This window comes from Gopherus evgoodei, chromosome 2 (genome assembly GCF_007399415.2).
Source record: "Gopherus evgoodei ecotype Sinaloan lineage chromosome 2, rGopEvg1_v1.p, whole genome shotgun sequence".
NCBI lineage: Eukaryota > Metazoa > Chordata > Testudines > Testudinidae > Gopherus > Gopherus evgoodei.
This window is the reverse complement of record NC_044323.1, coordinates 181,821,469-181,845,032: the sequence shown is the minus strand read 5'-3', so window position 1 is coordinate 181,845,032 and position 23,564 is coordinate 181,821,469.

The window sequence follows — 23,564 nt, the reverse complement described above, 5'->3', positions numbered from 1 at the left end:
CTTTAACAGACTGATGTGACAGCAAGAGGATGGTAAATTTCATATTTCCATCAATACCAGACTGTGACTTATACTTCCCTATGCTGTGGGGTAACCACAAGCATTGAAAAAGGACTACAAGAACATTCTTGCTTAAAATTAACATTAAGCAGATAAAAACCAATGTGCAGATCCTCATCTGATGTAAATTGTCATAGTGCCATTGTATTTACACCAGCAAAGGCTCTATCCCATAGAAACCAGCTAACTGTTTAATAAATGCTCCCATTCCAGATTATAGCTTTTGTGTTACGGTTCCTTAGATGTTTCAGTAATTGGCACACTAAAAATAGATTAAAGCGCAGAAACTTACACATTCATTCAAGCTTTAGCATCATTTACAGTGCCATTGTGCCCTGTGAGCAACATCAAAACAGTCATGTTAGAAAAGTTGTAGGCGCTGGGAATTGTCAAAATTTCCTGAGCTAATTATTATTATTTAGTATTTGTACTGCAGCTGATCAGGCGTGGGTCCTATTGTGGTAGGCACTGTACAAATACATGGGAAGATGAAGTGGTCCCAGCTATTTCACCTACCATAGAGGTTAGGATGGGACAAGGGACCAGTACCTTATCAACTGAAAACTTACTTTTGGGTGGAGGCTCCTCAAAACAGGTAGAACAGACAAAGCCAATGGGACTTAGGAGCTTAAGTCTCTTCTGAAAATGGGACGTAGGCACTTTTGAAAAATTTACCCCCAATCATTTTCTTTGCTTTAGATGTAGAATAGCTACAAACACACTAATGGGGGAAATGTAATAGAAATTGCAACATTAATTCAAGATTAATAGGATTTTAACTCATTACCTTTGCAATATAAAGGCAGACACTGTCTTTGCTGCCCAGCTATGGGAATGCATAGTAGATGTTAAAATTGCCCACCATGAGATCCTTATATTAATGTGAAATTAATGCACATGTGGAAATTTAATTAGAATAATTTATTATATTGGTAACAGAGTTAAACAAAATGTCCTTTGGTTTGCTTGAAGGCCTCTGTGCATGCAAAATCTCATGCAATCAGAAAAGCACGTGTATTTGTTTTATATTTGACCAAAAGATGGTCATCACACAGCCATAACAGATAATAATGGTACATATTTGACCATTTTACAATCAATGGTCTGGATTTTTTTTTAAGACCTTGGGTGACTGAGCATTTTGGAGTCCAGATGGGTTTAGTAACTCCTTTTATTTCTGCTGGTAGTGTCAGTTTTTCATGTCTAATGCTATAGTTAACACTTGTAGCCTTCCAGAGACCAGTGGAGGAAACATGTTTTACAATCTTTTGCTAGTCAGTCACAGTCTGAGAGTTTATTGGTTAACTGCTGCTTACAAAAAAAGGTAGGGGAGCACAAAACATTGCTTTAAGGACTAAACCTCCTGTCTTACTTAGGTAAAATTCCCATTAAGTCCGCTGTGAGAAAGGACTGCAGGTTCAGGTCCTTTATGTAGGCCCTACCGTATATAAAACAGTGAGATCCTGATTTTCATGTGTACTAAGCTATTCTACTCATGTAAGGGGCCCTAAATTTAGGTTTAGGCAGAATTAGATTTTATTTTTTTTTTATTTCAACAGATAATATTGCTGTTTAATTTTTTGAATTTCAACATCAACAGTCATTAAATAATTATTGTCCGCATAATTTCCTGCAAATGTGAAAAATGTATGCTGATAAAATTAGGGAGAAAAACCTTAAAGCTTTAAACCATTAAAACACAAATTGTCAACATCACATGTCAAAATATATAAATATCCTTAAATCGAACTCTAACAAGTTCTCAAGCAGCATTTTTCTTACTTTGCTAACTGTACATTTTGATTATTATGGACAAAGATTTTTTTGCTCAGTCTGTGTGCGGATGTTTAGTGACATTTACCGACAAAAATCGAATCTTTCCAAGCCTACTTAAGGTAAATGTAAATACAATGATATAATGTGGATTTAGTGTAAATGAGAAACAGGCTCTGATATATTTCTTAGTGATAGAGTGGTACATTTTTAAAGTACAAAAGGAATTTAGAATGCAGACACCATTCCACAGCCACAGAGTCACAATTTGGGCCAAATCACTTCAGTATTTTTTTCCCCTTTAAAACAACAAACACATTTCTGTTCTGTTTTTATTAGTAACAACTATAGGCCAAATTTTGCTCTCAGTGAGAGGGGTGTAAACCCACAGTTACTCTGATGAATCAGATTAAGAACTGACAGGGATTTGTAGGGGATCTTAACGCATGACAGTCTCTGTTAGCAAGAGTTAGGCTAGCTGTAACCCTAATAACGTGAGATTTGTAGAAGCGAGGATTGTGTAAGGCAAGTGAAAAAGAACTGTGTAAAAAGTTGTTGCAACCTTGTGTAAATAATAAAAAATGTAGACTGGAATCTAAATAAAAGTAATAATAAAAATAATATATCAGAATGGCCTACATATAAACAAAATGCAGCTCTTGCTTATTATTGTATGTAACAAAGGGTATAAATGCTTGCTGTAATTGTTTACCTGTAGAGAGACCTGCCTAGGAGAGGGGGAAACCCTGTGTCCTAGCGCACTCCCTCCCTCTATACAATTGTAAAAAGAAAATAAAGTATTTGACTCTGCTGCACCCAACCAAAAAGTGAGAACTAAGTTTTCCTCCGACACTTCACTGAAAGCAGAATTTGGCCTTCAACGTCCAACTGGATTGAAATAGACACGCTATAGAACTACTAATTTTATTTATGCAGTTATCTCCAACACGTTATGTTTATAGGAGTTGTTGGTAACAGCACATCCTGTACTTTTCATATATGTAGCTCCACAGTTGTATTTGGCAAATTAAAACATCTGAAATATAATATGGACAGTAGGAGCACTAAGCACAAAGGTTGAATTTTAATAATATCTTGTTAGCACACAAATAATAAGAATATTAATAAACTCTCAGATCAAGAAGATGTAGCACAATACTCTCACTATACTATTTTGACAGGAGTCTGTCAGATTATCATTTAAAAAAACAGTTTTTCTTATGTTACTAAAACATTTTAGATTAATAAAACAAAGAAAAGTAAAAACCTAAATTTATTTTTCATTATTTATATTGTGTTTCCTTTTTGGAATCCACCCAATGTTGACAATGAAAGCAGATTAGTCAGTTTCGCTTTAGTTTCTAGTCACTTTCTGGTTTTCATGAACTAGCACAATGATGAAATGTTTGGGATACCATCACTAGAGAGGAATAATTTAAATTCCAAACCAAATGTATATTTTTAAATTAATAAAATCATTCCTCTCATTAATGTTACATTTTCTTTAATTAAAATCCAAAATAATCAACCCCAAAAGTTTGGGCCTAAACTAGCTAGCAGAGCATGTCTTTCAATAAACGACAGCTCTTCTTCAGATAACTATATAAACCTTATTAGAAGCAGTTTATGCTGTTTCATTACTTAGAGCCAAGCGGTAATTTATGTCAGTCACCCAGAGCTATCCTGTGGAGCATTCTTGTTCCTGTCCTACCCCCCAATCCAACACAGGATTAGTACACTGATCCCACTGACAGCAAACTCTTTACAATTGACAAAGTATCACATGTGCCTTTAAAATAAGAAATTCCTGTAACAAGGTCTCCCTAAACCCAGCAAGGAGACCCTGCCTCAGTTTCCCTATGCTCACATAAGCCAGCAGGTCATCTCATTAGCCCAGGGATAGGCAACCTATGGCATATGTGCTGAAGGCAGCACATGAACTGATTTTCAGTGGCACTTACACTGCCCGGGTCCTGGCCACGTCCGGGGGGGCTCTGCATTTTAATTTAATTTCAAATGAAGCTTCTTAAACATTTTTAAAACCTCATTTGTTTCACATACAACAATAGTTTAGTTATATATTATAGACTTACAGAAAGAGACCATCTAAAAACATTAAAATGTATTACTGGCACGCGGAACCTTAAATTAGAGTGAATAAATGAAGACTCGGCACACCACTGCTGAAAGGTTTCTGACCCCTGCACTAGCCACTGACTCAATAAAACTCTCATCAGAGTCAGTAGTTCAGTCCTTTTCCCCAGAGATGCTTTTATTGTTCATACATAATCACTATTCAGCATCAGTCAAGACAGGTAAACCAGGTCCTGCCATGTGGCCCCTCCTAAGACCTCTGTCTCAAGGCCAGCTGCTGCTGTTGTACAGCAGATATCCTCAGCCAGCTCTTTCTCCTAGCTGGTGTGGCAAGCCCCCTTCCAGGTCATTTCCCTGACACAGGGCCTCCTGCAGGAGCCACCTGAAACTTGTCTTAGTGTGATGATGGTTGGCCTTTTATTCCACCAGCTGGGAGGCCACTGATTAATCACAGGTGGCAGCAAATCCCACCTCCCCTTAAAGGACTCACGTACCCTGTGACAGCTCCTAATCAGGGTGTACTAAAGGAGGAAGCATGATCTTGTAGTTTACACACTGGCCTAGAAAGAAGGCGCTTTGGATTCTGTTCTTAGCTCTACTACCAACATCCTTTGTGACCATGGGCAAATCACAATCTCTTAGTGCCTCAGCTTCCTGACCATAAACTGAAGATAATAATACTTCCTTTAGCGGTCTTGTCTACTTGAATTGTAAGCTCACTGGGGCACAGACTGTATGTGTTTGTACAGCACAATGGGGCCATTATCTTGTTTGGAGTCTCTAGAATCTACTGTAATTTAAATAAAAACAATTAGTACTAGAAGTATTTTTATGGCTGGATCATTTTAAAAACTAAACATTGAAAATGATAATTATTCTCTTATGGCTTATATGATATAGTTTTACCCTTGGTAGTCATAGTTTACACTGACACAGTTCCAATGAATATCAACTTAACCCCCTTCTAATAATAACTGAGAATCATCTTAGATGTCAGATATTTATAGTTGCCACTTTAACTGATCATACTGATGCAGATATTGGAAATGTTATTCCATCTTGGCAATGTGAGTGAAGTCAGAAGCAGCCGCTCTAGGTTAAATTTAGTGTCCTTTCTCAAAAGGTGGCATTGAAACATTCAGGGACTGTATGTGTTATTTGTACGTGTGTGGGAAAAAATGTAAGTGCTAGAGATGATTCGCTGTCAATATCAGCTTAAAAATATAATAGCCAGGCTTCTTTACATTGAATAATACAGTTCTCTGAAAACAGTCCCAGTGAAAACTCTTAAAGCTCTCGATAATTTGACATCAGTGGAACCACTTGTGGAATAAACTATTATTCTGTGTGAGGAAGGTTGACAGAATCTGGCCCTAAATATTTAGCTGAATCAAATGTGACTTCTAAAGCTGATCTGAGCAGAGTGGTGATGAATCCTGTCGCTTTCCATTTTGAAATCACAAACATCAAATGACAACTTCTGCTTTGTTCCTCAGATTTCTCTTGTTAGCTCAAACTGGAGCTACCCGCTTCAGCAAAGTCAGCATTGAGGTAAGTGTCTCGTTCTCCTGGAGTCAGATTACACAGTAATAAGGCATTGTTGGCAGTCTGGGACAGTAAACAGTTCTCCCATGTCCAAGATATAACACCAGAACAGATGATGATAAACAAGTCACTTCAACAGGGATATGAAAAATGATCCATTACGTAGCTGTAATGAAGCAAATGCCATCTTGGAAAAGGCTTGTCCGAATGCTTACAGGAGAGTACGAGAAGCTTCTGGCTCAGAATTGCTGCGCGCTATTAATACAGCACACTGAATGAATTGGTGACTTACTAATTTCACACAGTGCTTCTCTACCAAGTGCCCTCTCTTGAGCTGTTAGCAATACAACAAGTAAAACGGCCTCTCTCAAACCCATCCATTAACCTTCCCAAATTCACTCTTAAAGTATTTCTACACTGCCAGGGCTGGCCTTACTATGTGGTGAACTGAGGTGGCTGCCTCAAGTGCCAGAATGTGGGGAGTAGGAGGAACTGGAGGTGCCTGAGGTGGAGGGGGAGCTGGAGCTGCCAGCAGCCGAGTACCGGATGAGCTGGAAGGACCAGAGGGACTCGCTCAAGGGACTGGGTAGGGAGGAGCCCAGGGACAGAACGGCACAGTGTGCTGAGTTTTTTGGTCAGTGTGTTGCAGAGGGACCCCACTGATCCGGTGGCGGGACTCTCGCCCTGCCATTTCCAGGGCCCTGGACTGGAATGCAGTGGAGTTGGGTGGGCCTGCGTTCCCTACCCTGGCCAACCCGCCTCGGGTAGCAAAATCCTGATAGGACAATAGACTCTTGTCGGCACTTCCTTGCCTAAGGGGTGCGTTATAGACCCTTGCTGGCACCTCTCCCTCCGCTAGTTCCCTAGTGACCGACGATGCAGGCCGGCCAATGGGACAGTAGCTACCCACCGCCCCCTAGCGGCTCAGTGGGCCAGCTGATGCAGGTCACAGACCCTGAGTGTAGAAAATTGTGTTTGCTGCTGGTGCACATGTATTCTCTCTGCTCTAGATGCACAGAGATGGTGGAGTGCTGTGCTAGAGGAAGGAGGGCACAAGAGACATAACAGGCAGGCAGGAGAAAAGGTGAGAGGGAATAACAGAAAGCAGCAGACGCTTCAGGGAGAGAGGGGAGGAGGAGCCTCTTATGTACTTCTCTAGCACCCCCAGGAGCCTGGACTGATTAACACCAGCTTCTCAGGGAGTTTCCTGTTTCCTGCTGCTTCCCTGAACCCGCTTGAGCATAACAGGCAGTCAACTGAAGTAGTAGGAGCCAGTTAGGCCCTTAAGATGCTGATATCTTCCCTCAGTCAGGCCCTGCTACTTACCTGCTTATTTTTCCCCTTCAATTGAGTGTTGAGCCACTATAGCTGGCACAGAACAGCAGTGATGAGTGAAAGAAGAAAACGCCCCTCTGGGGCAGTATTCAGAAAAAGAAAGAAAGCAAAGGAAGCTTTTCTATCTAAGCAGGAAGGAGCTCTCCTGAGATACATAGACACAAATGTTCACCGTGAGCCTTCCAGCCCCAGTGAGGATATGAGTGGTGAGGAGATGCCTGATCTTCCTTTTAGTCAGAGTACAGGTGACCTGGCAGCTACTGCAGCATCCATATCTCCATCTCAAATGGATGTAACCATGCATATTCCTAAAGAAAAGTGTAGATCAGCGAAGAGTGTGGTGGAGGCACAAGAAACAGCTGCTGCTGAGTTTAGTTCCTTAAGTCTAGATGATCCAGGACTGTGGACCCACTTAAGCAGTAGCCTGAGGGTCTTCCTTGTACTGCATGGGCCACAGCAAGTGAAAAACTTCATGTTCCCCAAAGACAATGAAAATAGAAGTTTCCATCCAACACTTTACTGGCGTGAAATCCCCATTGGTGACAAAGCGGAGAGGCCATGGCTTAGGTACTCAAAAACCCAGAATGCTGCATACTGTTTTTGTTGCAAATTCTTCCAGTCTAATGTTCCAGCCACATTGGGTTCTACGGGAACAAAGGACTGGAAAAATCTGGCTAGAAATCTGGCATGCCTTGAGAAGGCAGCAAATCACCAGAGAGCATTCCATAGGTGGAAAGAGCTTGAGATGAGACTAAGGTTAAAGGCCACCATAGATAGATTGCATCAGCGTCTCTTTACTGGCAAAATGTTCTGAAAAGGCCCATTGCCATTGTGAGAATGCTTGCTACCCAAAACCTAGCACTATGTGGCACTTCAAATCAGCTGTATGTGCCAAACAATGGAAACTTTCTTAAAATTGCTGATGGCTGAGTTTGATGTTGTATTCCAGGAGCATCTAAGAAGAGTCACCACCCAAGAAATGTACACACACCACTACCTTAGAAAAACAATTCAGAATGAGATCATACTGTTACTGGCAACAAAAGTCAAACAGAAATTGTGGCTGATCTGAAGTCAGCAAGATATTACTCTGTTATTTTGGACTGCACACCTGATATCAGCCATACGGAACAAATGACTTTAATGGTGCATTTTGTAACAACAAAACCTAGTGAAAATGTCCCTGCAATGGTGACTGTCAGAAAGCATTTTCTAGAATGTATTGACATTGATAATACTACAGGAGCTGGTATGACAAATGTGCTTCTTAAAAAGCTGGAAGATACAGGAATTGCGATAGCTGACATGAGAGGTCGGGGCTACGATAATGGTGCCAACATGAGAGGAAAGAACAGAGGAGTGCAGGCACAGATCCAAGAGTTAAATCCTCAAGATTTTTTGTCCCATGCAGTTCTCTTTCATTGAACTTGGTGGTCAGTGGTGCAGCATCAGCGTCTAGTGAGACTGCTGAATTTTTTAATGTAATTCAAAGCATCTATGTATTTTTCTCTGCATCAACTCATCATGGAGGGCCTTTCCAAGAAACTGGAGCTGTTGAGCCACAGACCACACTAGTGCCATGAGATGCTGTAACACTCACTTGCACATCATGAGCAGAACCCAAGAGTCTAGTGATGAATTACATATGGAGGGTGGTTGTGGCATTCCAAGAAGGATTGTGAGCAATAACTATCAGACATTGCCTCCTCCCTCCATGCTCTCCTATGACCAGCTGTCAGTAACTTCAGCCTAGAGAGGGAGTCATCAACTTCATTCGCAGGCTGTGAAACATCAGAGTAATCAAACACAGGCTGAAAACAGTCTATAGGATGTCTGAGTCCATTCTTCCAAACAGTTGGATTTTCCAATATCAGGGCCTATAACTAATGAGTGATCCTACAAGAGAGAAACACCCTAGAAGCTAGTGATTGTTGATTCTCAGTTCTGGTGTGGGAGTACATTGCAGAAATGGTGGATTCTCACATCAGTCAGCTGTTACCGTCTGAAGTTAACAGATATTCAGAAGGGATTTGAAAATATAGTTAGTTGCTGATCTTTTTTTCTATTAAGATAATGGAAGTATCTAAATCTTTACCAGATCCACCACACACACACAAAAGTAATCAGTATACATAGTTGATAGTAATGATATCTCTGTGGGCCATTACATCAGCAGTCACCAAAACACATCTAAACTCACCCTGAGCTCAGACAGGCATTTGTATAAATTAGAAAAATAAATACAATAACCCCATGGTGGAGCTTTGCTATAGGCCCCCTTCCTCAGGGTGATTCAGAATGGACAATCAGGAACCTGATTCACAAACATCAAGAATCAGTTCAAGTATATGTGCCATGTTAACATGAGGTACTGTACTCAGGACACAGGAGAGAGGATGCTACACATTGGCGCACAGGCCTGCTTTTCAAGTACTATGGAAGTAGTTATAATATACCAGCCGAAGAGCCTCCCAACACAAGGCTTTGAGAGGCTGGCACTAAGTACTTGTATCGTAGGTTTCATCTCATGCCAGAACATTCCAAGAAACTCAAAGTTCCAGAGCAGGAGTCAGAACACTGCAGAGCAATGTACCCGGGTTCCAGTCTGGGCAGGGGTCATGCTTTTATTAATATGTACACATCATCCTTACTCTCAGGACTCCTGTTCCTGGAGAGCAAGAAAGGCCATCAGAGCCTTTAAGGTCAAGAGGTCAATACTGCTTTCAGGAGGATTCACTGAATTTTTGGAGAGAGCATCAAGGACATAACACCCTTGTAATGATGGTGTTGGAAGACAGCAACCACAGCAATGGACTTGGATCTGTGACTACTAAAGGGTGGGGAGCGTGCGAGGATGAGACAAAATGCATCTGGCTTAGTCCTTCAGCTAACATTCCTGTGCCATGACAATATTGCCTTTCCAGTTTGGAGACAGCGCAGCTTGTCAGAGTCTAGCACTCCAGTAGCTAGGACTCCGTTCTCATTGATAATTATTGTACCAAACTAGCGCCCAGTCCTGTACCAGAACCATCTCTGGGTAGAGTATAATTAAATTTTGCAACATGAAGGGAAAAACACAGAGTGTTTTAACTTGGTTCTCAATCTTTTCCATATTGAGCCCCCAGTTACAAGAGAAGTTCTGGGATTTCCTCCCATAGTTGCAGGATCTACATCCCTATAGCCATAAGAAAAAGAAGGTAGCTGCCTCCTTTTAGATATGGTTTTCCTCTGCCCTTTTGATATGTTCATGTCCCCCCCATGGCAGGTTGCCACTGCAAGGTTGTGAAACCACATTTCTAGCACGTTCACTTCTAAACTAAATGTCCTGGGAGGGGAAGAAGCATTCCAGACTCAAGTGAGCTTTTTCTGTTCTGATCTTCGTTGGTTGGAGTTGATCCATTTCCTTCCCCAATAATGCTGCTATGGAGCTGTGCTTCTGCTTCAATGAACCCCACAAATGTAATTTGCAAACCTCCTCTCCCCCACCCCATCTCCTCCAGTATAAAGCCAGGTAGCAGCTATACTGGTGCTAAGTCAGAACACCCCCTTTTGGTTGGAAATTCCTCGGCAAGTAATTACAATAACTGATCAAAGGGCTAGTATTATGTGATCAGTTTGAATGTATTTTTTCATTTGCATTTTCCTCTTTCATTGTTTTGCATTCGGTAAATACTGGCAAAGTAAATGTTAAGATGTCATGTCTCCCTCCTAGGAAGTGACTGACAGGCCTTAAGTGCTATGGGTTTTTTATAACCAACATGACTGACAGTTTTAAGTGGAAAGCAGTTTATGCAACTTTCAAATGTTAGTTGTCTGCACGAATAATATGAAATACTGGATTTTCTTGTATCTATCTAATAGTGTTTCCTACTGTGCTGGCAGCCACTGTAATAACTCAACTGTTAAAAATAAAAGTCTGCACAGTTCTAAGGCTTCTACACTGACAAAAGGAAAAGAAAACTAGTGCATGTTCCTCAAGGGCTTGGATTTCAAAGCATTACAGAGTTGAATAGGAGATTTCTCTTCAGGCCAGGGTTGGCTACAGGAAGATCCTTACTTATATAACAAATATTTCCATTTAATGTTTTAAAACATTCTGCATCATACAGTATGTCTAAAAATCTAAACCAGGGTTATTCTCCTATCAATGTATCATGGAACCGAAGTGGTTAATTTCCATACAATTTACTCCTGTAAATCCATCATCTTGCTCCACTCATCATTAAAAGAACAAATCTCTCAATGGTTTGCATATGAAATTTGGCCAATTATTATTAAGCACCAGTAGTGCACATGATTTACCAACACAGACAATTCAGACTGTGCCCCAAGATTTTACAATCCAGTTCAAACACAGACAAGATAGAAATAGCTCATGCAGTGTCAGCACGAAGTAGAGATAGTGGAAAACTCTAGCAGTGGTCTTTTTCTGAAAAGCTTCCCAGAAGAAGTGGGTTTTTAAGGAGGAAGAGGTGGTTGTATGGAACTTCAGTACCAATGGATCTTGTAATGTTATCAGTTATAAATACTTTCATAATGAAGGATCCTAATTTTGTGTGTGTCTCATACAATACTAACATTCATAAACATGAACACTTAGGCCTCAATTAATCAGAACATATATTCTGCCTTCTGCGCAATGTAAGCCCCAGAAGGCCATGTGATATAGGCTCTACAAGAGGTCATGCCAGGAGCGGCGCCAGGGTTTTTTGCACTCTAGGCGGGGGTCCTTCCGCGCCCCCGGTCGTTGGAGGCAATTCTGCAGCGGGGGGGTCCTTCCGCGCTCCCAGTCTTCGGGGCACTTCAGCGGCGGGTCCCAGAGCGAGTGAAGGACCTGCCGCAGAACTGCAGCCAAAGGCGCGGAAGGACCCCCCGCCAACAAATTGCCGCCGAGGTGGCAATATGCCGCCCCCCCAAATCCTGGTGCCCTAGGCGACCGCCTAGGTCGCCTAAATGGAAGCGCCGGTCCTGGGTCATGCTATTCAGGCTGCCTTCTGCAGAAAGGCAAAGGACGCCAACCTTGCGCACTGGGGAGTTATGATGCATATCAGAGAAAGAGTCCAGAAGACAAAGAACTCTCTTAACTGACCTTGTATCCATTCCTCTCCCACTGAATACCCTCAGTGAAGTATAGAGGGAAGATGGACAGGTTCCAGAAAGCCTATGGGCTAGAAAGAAGTGAGTGGGACTTTGCTCTACCTGCCAGTCATCAAAGTAGTAGGTTTCCCCAATGCTGTTCTCCCACCCCACAACATAGCCATTTGATTTGGGCAAATAACAGGAGGATCTATAGCCTGATGGGTCATCGTCTAAACTTCAGAGCTCTGCCAGAGAGATGTCTCCCTGAAATTTCCTCTCTGCTGGACTGAATATCAGGCAGAAAAGAACCTTTGGCATCAAACCAACAAGCTCAATTGCCATATGTGACAACTGGGCTCAAGGTAATCTGTGATGCCACTGAGAAGGGAGTGTCCTGGGACACCACATAATGTTTAAACCATCATTACATAGTCACTGTTGAGGGTGAAAGTACTCCTCTGATACAGGAATTGGTTTCATGCTGTAGCTGAAGACCTGTATAGGTTCTCTTCTGCTAGGTTGGGATCTTTGTTCAGTTGCCTCTAACAGAGAAACTGACAACTAGCCTGGCATGAGACCATTTCTGTGCACTTTCTTTCCTATAATGCAAGATAATTATAGTCACATTTTCCATGTTCATTTGCACAAATTCTAGCTCTGGTTTTTTAAAGCTGTACAAGAACATAATTTATTAAACCTACAACATAATCTATCCTAAATAATTACACAATTTCCTCTTTCTCACTTTCAGAGAACAGACAATAATCAGGTTAGGTTATCTTTATAACCCTGATCTTATAGTTTCTCTTCATTTTCCTCTCCAGTCTTTCTTGACTTCTCCTCCTCTAATTCACTTCCAACCAATTTAATATACCCAAAAAAGAAAAACTGTACAGAGATAAATCATTTTACCTTGGAAATTTGTCTGTGTGAAAAAGAAACAAAGCACTGCCCTCAAAAACTTAGCAAATTACTTTAATCTCATGTATGGAGCAAGTTCATTTATTTTCTTTATATAAGAGGAACAAATTTCATGATGCAAATTGTCCCCTGAAGGAGAGCAAAACAGTCCAGATGACTAGTTTTATTTCTTTTAGAAGCAAATAAGTGAACTCATGTAATACCTCTGAGTGAAACAATTGCCCACGTTTTGGAGGTCAGTGGTTTATTTGTAAAACCCTCATCAGTAATCGGCTTGAACACATGTAACAATAGTGACTTAACTGGCCACACTTTGCAATGGATGACATTTTTTGAATATTTAGGGATGCAAATTACACTCAAAAAGAAATTAGTTGAAGCTCTGCAGAGTTCTGGGAGGCTTTTCTATTTTCCGAAGGCTCATCCCACCCCATCTTCCCCACAACCACAATGGAACTGTAATGTGAGGGAACATGAACCTGACGTAAAGTGGTTGTAAAAAGTGAAAGCTTTTCAAAGCATACAGGCTGAAAATCTTTCTATAACTTCAATTCAGGATACTTTCAAAGTTAAGCCCACTCCTCCTCAAAGCCAGGCAAGGTGGCACCTCTTTTCAGACCAAGAAAGGCCTGGGATCTCAGATTGAATTTGCATGGTTATCTATTGCAGCAGTATATACATCTACCTTACTTCGAATAAAAAAGAAAAAAAGTGTAATCAAGGAAGATTTACCTTACAATATTTCATTTGGACTCTGTTACACATATTGAGTATGGCCAAGGATATCACTGAAATTAGGATTACAGAATTTGCAATGGACATCTGAGGATTAAAAGGCAATCGGACACTGACATTGCCGCAATATCTACCAAACACTTCTTGAAGAAACACAAGCAAATATGCTGTATAAAACTGACAAGGATAGCATCTTCTTAGACATACTGTAGCAGAACAGCAGTCGTAGAGACATCAGTGATAGGATCAGGAACAGTGTGAAATACTGCGCAATGCCAGAGAGAGGCAGGTTCAGTGATGCTGCTATCTAAAATCAGGTGGGTCAGGTATCAGACTTGGCCCACCAACCCACATTGATCAAGCACGATAAACTTGTAACAGACAGTAGGTTAGCTGGCATGCAACAGGATACCGGCATGAAGCATTGAGGTCAGTCCCTCCTTTGTGATCATCTGCTGATGACTGTAGATCCAGAATGGTGGTGCCAGGGGAAGAGACGTCCTTGTGACATTGAAGAATAAACTGTTGGGGATGATAGGTCTGCGTGGGAGCTATCTATTGGCTGGTGTTGTTTACTGGATAAGACATATTAAGTTTTAATTTTGCCCCCCTGCCCCCACAAACTATGGGATCTTTTGTACTCTTCTGGCTGGGCTGATTAACATTGATCAGGCAGGTTTCCTGTCTCACTGTAAAATGTTATGCATGAAGGCCTGTTGACTGAACTGCCTGTATTGTTTGTAGACAATGAGATTTCTGTGAGCTTCCCGGGTTAGGTAAAGAGCCCAGGTCCTCCGTTGCCTTCACAAGAGATATGGGGGTGGGACTGAAATTAGTAGGCCTGATCTTCCCTGTTCAGGGACTGCCAGATTGCATTCAGTATGCCTGCAGTGACTCAGAGGTTCTGCACTTGCACGAGGGAGTTGGCGTTAACCTTTTGTGAACGTGTGGATTTGTATTTAAAGGTGTAGCGGGGGTTAGAGCAAAGTAATTTTGTGTGGATGGAAGATGCCCTTGAGAGCAAAAGTGCAGAACACTGATAATTTGCAACCTTAAAGAGGATAAAGACATCATAGATCCACCCTTGCAAGTAAAGACAGAGGGAGAATATAGTAGTTCAGGAGTTTTTGTATAGTCAGGTTTGTAAAAGTGAACGAGCTCATAGAAGCTCTCTTTTTATTGCTGCTTTTAAAAAAGATTTGCTTGTTTTCCCAAATCCCTTCTCTCTCGACCTTTCTTTTACATATCCTAGCTCTGTGCTGGAGGAAATAAGCACATAGATTTCCCATCCTCTGGGGAAATTTGGGTTGGCATTGCGTAGCATTCTCCCGTTTGCCATCAGCAGCATGGCATTACTATCACCACAGCTACTACTGCTCTTCATCCATAACAGCCTGCTGACATAGATCTTGAGGGAGCCCTTCTTGTGCTGATATTCTATAATGATGTTACCTGCCCAGGGGCTTTGGAATTCTGCTCTCCCCAGCATGAGAAAACGAAACTCCATTGTAGTTTGTTTGACAGGTCCATGCATTGTGTAAAATTAAAACCAAGTAAACTCAATTCAGTGATGAATAGAGGTATGTACAGTATCCTCAGGGCCAGCATTTCCTCGCCTATGAATCTCCATCAACTGGTAAGGCACTGAAGATCAAGTCTTCCTAAAACAATCCTAAGTGAGTAATAAATCCCTCCTCTTCACTCTCATTTGTAGCAGCAAAGCATAAGTATAGGAACAGGCACAGTAGGATAGGATATGGTGCACAGAACTCATTCAGGGCTTAGCAAGAAGAGTGTGAAACACTCTCCTGGACTAGTCAAAAGACCACAACTTCACAGTTAAAGAATCTGATCAAGGAGAATTTAGCTGAGACCAAATGTGATGAATTAAGATATAGAGGGATGGCCTCTAAAAAGCTGGCAATTTGGTGTGAGGGTGGAAGGAAAAAAATGCTAGCTGAAAAAGACTCAGCCTGGTTTCCTTTGTTAAGAAGCTAGGCTATGGAAGCTTTTTGCACTCAATATAAAACTCTCACAGTGAGCAGCCCTGTTAGTTTGTTTTGTCTGGAACCCCAAAAATCCCAATTGCACCAGTCATTTGGGCTTCGAGAATCTGTAGTTTTGTCCTATTCAGCGTAACTTGCCTGATGTGTCTCACAGAGCAACAGCCCTAATAGTAGTTCAGCTTATTTGTCACAAAACCTGACCAATCATTTCAGCTTCATCCTCACAGTCCAGAGTGACTGAACTTGTAATGTACACTTTAGCCAGGCCTAAAATAGACTGTTATTGGAAAACCTAAGCAGTCAGTAGGATGAGGTCTTGCAAAATCTAGTTCTCTGATTTCTACTGAGATTTTAAAACAATGGTGGTGACAAAAATGCAATTATTCCTAAATGAGGGAAAAGAAGAGCCTGGTGAACAGAATGAACTTTTTCTGAACTTCAAATTCATTTCACTTCAGATTCTGAGAGCAGATTTCGGCTGCTTTTTCTTTTATCCTCACCTGTTTATCCATATTCAGGGCCTTCCTTGTATGTTCTGTGGCTGTGGCATTTTCCCCATGAAATTCACTCCTTGATGCCCAATTATGCTCCAGAATCTCAGTGTTCATTTAAAAAATAAATGATATTTCTAGCATGTTTGGTTTCAAAGATAATTTTGAGAACATGAACTGAGGGTAGACTGATGCAGTGATTCAGCATGAGTTTGCAAAGCCACTTTAAACCATAGCTCAGTGATGTGACCTGCTTCATTCATCTTAGCTGAGGACCCACGGACTCCCCAATTCCATGGCTGCAGAACGTGATATTTTTCCAAGATGCCACAGCATTCAGCATTTTTACTACTGAAATCACCAGTAGCTGCAACCCTATGCCTGACAGTTTGTTTCCTTTCTCCATGTTCTGCTTTTTGCTCTCCAGTTTCTCACCTAGATGAAGTTAATTGGATTACAGTGTACGTGTAATGCCAACAGACTCCCGTTGAACCGGGGGCCTCTGGAGTTTAGTGCATGAGACTCTACCACATGAGCTAAAAGCCAACTGGCTGGAGAGTGGTCAGTCTCTCTCTCCCTCCCTCCACCACACCCTGAAGGTGTGTGGGTTCCATATGCACCCTGCATTATTCCATGGAGCAGAGTTGCTGGGGAGCTAGAACTGGAGTCCAGTTTGAAGCCAGGGAATGAGGGAATCCAGAAACATAGACTAGACTAGGTCAGCTAGACTGCCTGGAGAACAGTGGAGCAGCTGCGCCTCATAGAGATGAGATACTGAACCTGATTGCAAGCTCTTTTCTTCCCTGGCACCCATGGGTGGAAGGAGCTGGGCCACTTAGACAACATTGTAGCAACCCTGACATATGGAGTTAGGTGGCCTGGAAAACACAGCAAAAACCTCATAATTGAAAATAGTCAGTCAAATATAATTATCAACATAGATTAGGTCAATAAGTGTTTCAGCCAGAGCTCTGTGTGTCTGAACTATGGGGTGGGGTGGAGAGAGGAAGATGAAGGGTATTACCATGGAGATAGGACAAGTACATAGCAGTGGAATTGGATCCCTTCATGACATAGCACATAGAGGCTCTCATTATATCTAGTACCATCCTTGCAATTTCACTGAGGATCAAAGACTGACCAAATCTTTTGATACAGTGGTCACCTTTAAAGTTCAGTCTTTGCCACTGGTTACCAAACCATCTGTATTTCAAACACGGCCATTACCTTCCAATCTAGGCACAGAAAAACACTGCTGTATCACGGATACCACTGTGATAACTTTAAAAGCTAACCTTTTAACCACTGTGTCACCTGCATAGGTGGCATCGTTATTAGAGAGGGCTTTTCAGGGCCTAAATGATCCCAGACCTCCCTCTCAACAGCTACGCTATCTCGCATCATGCCAATGACTCCATTCCCCAACCAGTCATCCCGAGTTTTTTCCCCACAACCTATGCTATTTTTGTGTTGCAAAATAATCAGTTTTAGACATGGGTCCAAAACAAAACTCTGGATCCAAACACCCAGATTTTAGTGAAAGTTTGGATATAGAACTGTATTTTGTAGCTTGGGATTATCTCTTCTCACTTCTTGATAAGATAACCCCGGGGCTTGTGTAACTAAAAGATAATTATTATAACTAATGAATATGGTAGTATTCAAATGCCTACTTATACCCTGCCTCACCTCCCATTTGTTATGTCTCATCTTAAACTAATAATGTAAATTCTTTGGTAAAGAGATGGTTTGACTTTGTCGACACAGCACCCAGCACAATGGGGCCCACCTGGCTGAGGCCTCAAGTTGTACATAATATGAATTGATGATAATAAAGTACTGCAAATTCCCCTGCTGTTCTATGAAAACAGGATTTGCAGAGCTGTGATAAGGAACATGTAACTGGTCCTGGGCAGGAGTGCATTTTAGCCATTCAAACCGAAGATGGTAGCCATTTTATTTGATGGAATTTTATAAACGACCATGGTAGTTGGGCCCAACACAATGCAGATTGGAAAGAACATGGATACTCTAGTGTTTTCCACAATTTAAGAGCAGTCCGAACAAATGTTTTGATATCTCCTGCTAACTTAGGGTGACCAGATGTCCCCATTTTATAGGGACAATCCTGATATTTGGAGCTTTTTTAATATGGGCTCCCATTATCTCCCACCTCCTGTCCTGATTTTTGCTGTCTGGTCACCCTATGCTAAGTGTATCTGATAAAATGAGAGCAAGGGCTGGTCAGTACTTTTCCTGTTATTGTTTAAGAGCAAAGAGCTAAGAATAAGAAAATATGTTAGGGTCACCTGCATAAGCTTTTAAACTGAGACACAGAAAATTCAAGATATTCATTATTGTCTGACAGTGAACTGGGGGGAAAAAAAATCTTCAACACATTTGTAAGAAATGAAAGCTACATACCAGATACAATGAAAGCAGATAGTTATAAAATTGATTACAACATGAAAATTGTGGGGGAAGCAGTATTGTCTCTTGTTAAAGCACACAAACAATAATATGTCAGGAGTCCTGCATTCTAATCCCACCCCTGATACTTACTGAGCAATTTAGTCAAGACATTTAACCCCTATATGCCTTAGACTATGTCTATGCTAGAGACCTTACAGCAGCACAACTGTACTAAAGCAGCTGCGCCACTGTAAGATGTCTCGTATAACTGCTCTATGCCACTGGGAAAGATTTCTCCTGTCCACATAACTAAACCACCCCCAACGAATGGCAGTAGCTACATTGGCAGGAGAAGCTCTTCTGCCAACACAGGCCTGTGCACATGGAGCTTTTGTTGGTGTAACTCATGTTGTTCAGGAGAGTTTTTTCACACCCTGAGCAACATAAGTTATTCTGACATAAGTGGTAGTGTAGACATAGCCTTAGTTTCCACCTCTGTAACATAGACATAGTAACACTCACGGAGTTACACAAGGGTGTTGTAAGGCTTAAATCCATGATGTTTCAGATGGTCTTGGAGAGCCATGTGTGGAAGAGGCTATGGAAATGCTAACTGTTGCAACAAATGTGCCCACTTTAGACTTCACAGTTGTCATGCTGCACAGCACAGCCATTTGGAATTATGGCGACAGGAGGCATAGATTCCAGATTCTCGAAAGCACAGGCTTCTACTAGTAGAGCTAAAGGAGTAGCTGTTAGCAGCCGAGGCCAATAAGCAGCTCTAGTTTTATCCAATAGTACACTTAGATACTAGTAGCTCATTACAATTCTTTGTTGTTAATCAATACTTTATATACAAAACAAATATATTTCAACATTTTAAGCATTTCAACTCCATCCACCCAAGTCAAAAAGATCCAGTAATCTAACTGATCAGCAGAAACAAATGTTCCATGAGTGAATACTCCACAGACCAAAACATGCTAAACTACCAGACTGCTCATAAGCACTCAGACACTTCAGAACTACCATCTCAGACTTAAAGGACACAGCCATATTGCAAAATTTGTTTTTTAAACAAACTCAGGACGAGCAAAATGATTACAGAAAACACTGCAGCTAAGCCAAGGAAAGAAAAGTCAATACCAGCATTAACATATGTTCCCGGCAACTCAACCTCCTTTGTGTACAAAATAATGCTAATAAGAGGGTAAATTGGTTACCACAATAAAACAGTGCAATGGAAAATGCCTAACCATGGTTTTCCTTAAACTGGATAGACAGGACTGTTTCCGTATAGTGGCTTAAAATGTGAACCTATAACTATACATTGGTATCAGTGAATGACAGCAGTTATTTCATCTGTGATGCATTTATGACAGGCCACCAGTTTTTGGAATGGGTGTGATACAGACAATCTGTGAAAAATCTGGTATAGTGAGACCATGAAAAATATGAAAGATTTCTGGAATAAGTGAGCATATGTATGGCTCTGAGTTTCTAAGAAGGCTGAAGTATGAGAATTCCAGCCGTGGGGACTTTTGATACTGCTCCAGTTGAAACAAACTTGCAACAAACCCTGCAGAGAGTTTCATTCAACAGGATGAGCTAACCAAGAAAACAGTCATTTCTGGCTAGTTCCTCAGCATTAGCAGCAGCTGTGAACTCAGTAAACAGTTCTGTTTTCTGGTTGTCAAAGAGCTGCTAAAGCAGATGTGAAACTCATCAAAATAGGTCACAGAAACACAGAACATGAAAGGGAATGCATCAATATCAGAGCAATCTGAAAATAAGTAACATTGGAATATCTCAGCAGTGTTTGTAATACCACACTGTACCTAATACAGAACTGCAGCTTACATCAGATTGCCTTCGTGTGATTCATACGGATAGGACTTCCTATGTACTGTACTCTGTGCATGAATAAGGGTGTGGTACTATTAGCAATGAAGGATCAGATTTTAGATATATGTACTGTAAACTCTTTGCTTTTCTTAGATTCAGTTTTTCTGAGAGGTTCTTTCGTTCCTGATTCTCTTCTCAAACACTGTAATTATCCCAGCCAAGATAAAGCACAGAGCTGAGTGGGAACTTTGCCCTGGGTTATTGTGCCTTTGCCACTACAAACAGAGTACAAGTTCAATCCGTTTGATAGGCAGTCTCCCAACAACGTTCATCTGTAAATGAACTGAAATCATAGCCAATAGGCTGATTAAATACAATTTTCAACCTGTAGGGCCTAATCTCAGCAGGGTTACTCCTGTTGGACACTTATGTGGATGTCTTTCTAGTGCTCTCATTTGCTCTTCAAAATAGTTTAACTCCTCTGTTAACAGACAGATATTGAGTTGAATAAGATTTAGCCTTAAAGGTCACTTTCAAAAGAAAATAAAAGGCTTGTGGCCTGCTTTGCTCTTTTTATTGAATCATGGTTTGTTTTACCTGTTTGTTTATGTAACTGGTCCTGCCTGGGCCAATGGCAGGATCTGAACCCAGGACCTACAGTGCCAAAAGAATGAACCTCTGCAGCTATCCTTAAAGAACTATGTTTCAGGCAACCACGCTGTGGGCAGTATAGCCTAGTGGTTGGAGTGGCTGTCAAGGCTAGTGGTTGGAGACAGCACTGGGGACTGGGCTTTAGAAACTAAGGGCTAGAGTCAGAGCTGGAGACCGTTGTCTCAAACCTGCACCAAGGGTCAAGCTAGACGTCAGGAACTGGGTATCAGAGCAGAGCGTCAGGCCGGAGGTAGTGGTCAGAAGCTAGAGCCAAGGATCAAGCCAGAATAACTTAGAGCAAGGAAGTAACAGGCAAGGTGGGGGTCTCAGGCAGGGCAAAGGGGAGCAAGGCACAGACAGCAGGAACAAGGCATAGTCAGTGGTGAGTGTGAGCATTGACCAGTCAGCAATCTGCTGCTGCTAGCTCCAGAACCAGCCTGCTGGCCCCTCCAGCCAATCAGATGACGTTGCCAATCAGGCAGCCTGTTTCAGGCCGGCTGCACTTATGGAGTGCCTCGAGACTAGCTCTGTGCCTGCTGGCCTGGCTTCCTAATACTAGGTCCCATAGCTTGAAGCAGAAGCAGACTCATCTTCCTCTTATGTAGACCAGCCAGTGGGGGGTGGGGGAGAGGGGGAAAAGACCCACTCACTCCTAGTGTGTGTGGTTACATTTATATTAGAAATTTGGAGGGGACCTGTTTATATTAAATATAAAAATAAAGTTAAAACCTGAATTTCAGGTTGTATGTTTATCTCTGCTGGAAGACTCTACAGAGTACTGGAGAACTAATAACATTATGACATCACTGATATTGCAAGTTATTGAGAAAAGGGAGGGATTTTAGTCAAACTCTAAAAATCTGTCTTTGGCTTGTTTTTGTTAGTAACAATTTAACTCCAATGTCTAATCAACTCTTGGGAGAAAAAATATCTTATGTAGATCCAACCCCAATGTACCTTCAGTTAAGATGTGAGAGCTCAAAATGCACGTTCTCAAAGCCCTCCAATAAGTTCTCTAACAAAACCAATGAAGACCAGACTTGGTATGGCTGATATTTTGGAAGGACTCAAGGTTTAAATTCACATTGGTCTCCTTGGCTAAAATCTCCCTTCGTTGTTGTTCAGCACACATAGTGCCTGGATGATGTTCTCTGACTCCCACTGATTGTTCCATTTCAGTGGAAACTGAATTGTAGCTTGTAAAGTGTGATGGGAGTCAAAGTTCCCCTGAGCAAGTGGCTCCTCAGGCTTATGCGGTTAAGGTACATCAGTTTCATAACCAATGCTACATGGGATTAGACCAGCATCACATCCGACCAACTTTGGCTTCCTTAACCCCATGGATCAAGTACCCATGGGAGGCTAAAATATTATTTTCAACAAACGTGTGAAACTTTTTTTGTGTCAGAAAGTGCTTGGGATTTTTTCCAGGAAGTGGGGAATCTGATGGTACTGGTCCCAGTAACCAGTTTTCATCATCAGAACCAGACAAAGAACAGAGCAGGGGAAGGATGACGGACTAGATGAGTTCTTGAGATCCCTTCCAGCCCCACATTTCTTTGATTCTTGTTGTGATGGGGTCCCTGGGGTGCAGCCTGGGACTGTGGGACCTCTGTGCCCCCTTAACTGTCTCCAGCCTGGGCTGTCTCTCATAATACTTTGCTAGTGAACAGCAGCAAACCCCTCTAGGTGCTGTGATCACTCAGCACAACAGCATGTAGAGCCCCACACCCAGCTATATTGCATGAATCCTCCCAGAGCCATTCATGAATCACCAAGAAAGGCACCAGAGCCAAATATCCCAGCTCCCAGCACTGTACTTCAGGAATATACCATCTTGCACTGCTCAGGATGAGTAGTGCACATTTATTAATTGGTTCACCACTTCATCAATGGAAAGTAGATATACACCAGCCTTTGCAAAACCTGAGCAGATTTGCCACACACTTCATACAAACTCACTGGTAAAGATAAACAGTTAAACAAATGTATTGACTATAAAAGATAGATTTTAAATTATATTAAGTGATTGGCAAAACATCAGGGTTGGTTACCAAAAGAAAAGAAAATATAACTACATGGTCTAAACTCTCAACCCTATTAGACTGGGCAGCAAGTAGATTAAGCAGTTTTTCTCACCCCACTGGATACTGCAGTCCTTAATATATAGATTTGTCCCTTAAATCTGGGCCAGTCTCCTCTGTTGGAGTCTTCAGTCTTCTTCTTAGTGTCTTTGTTGCTTGCAGCATAGGTGGGGGCACGAGAAAGGCCCCGCATGTGGCCTCTGTGTTTGTTTTATAACCTCAGTCCTATGTGCTTGGGAAGCACAAGTCCAGGCATAGCTGGGTGCATTGCTGAGTCTCCAGACAAGGTTGAGCAATTCCCCTGGTGTGGCTTCATGCAGATGAGTCATTGCATTGTAGCTCCCTTGCTGGACAATGGTTGTTTGTGGATTGATTGATACCCTGCATAGGTGTTGGTAATTTCCATTGCTGTTGCCTCTGGGGATCTAATATCTGGCTGATTCCCCCAATGCACAGCATGTTTTAGTGACAACCATATAACACAATTCTCATAACTTCATATGCATTAATAATATTCATCTACAGATAGAGAA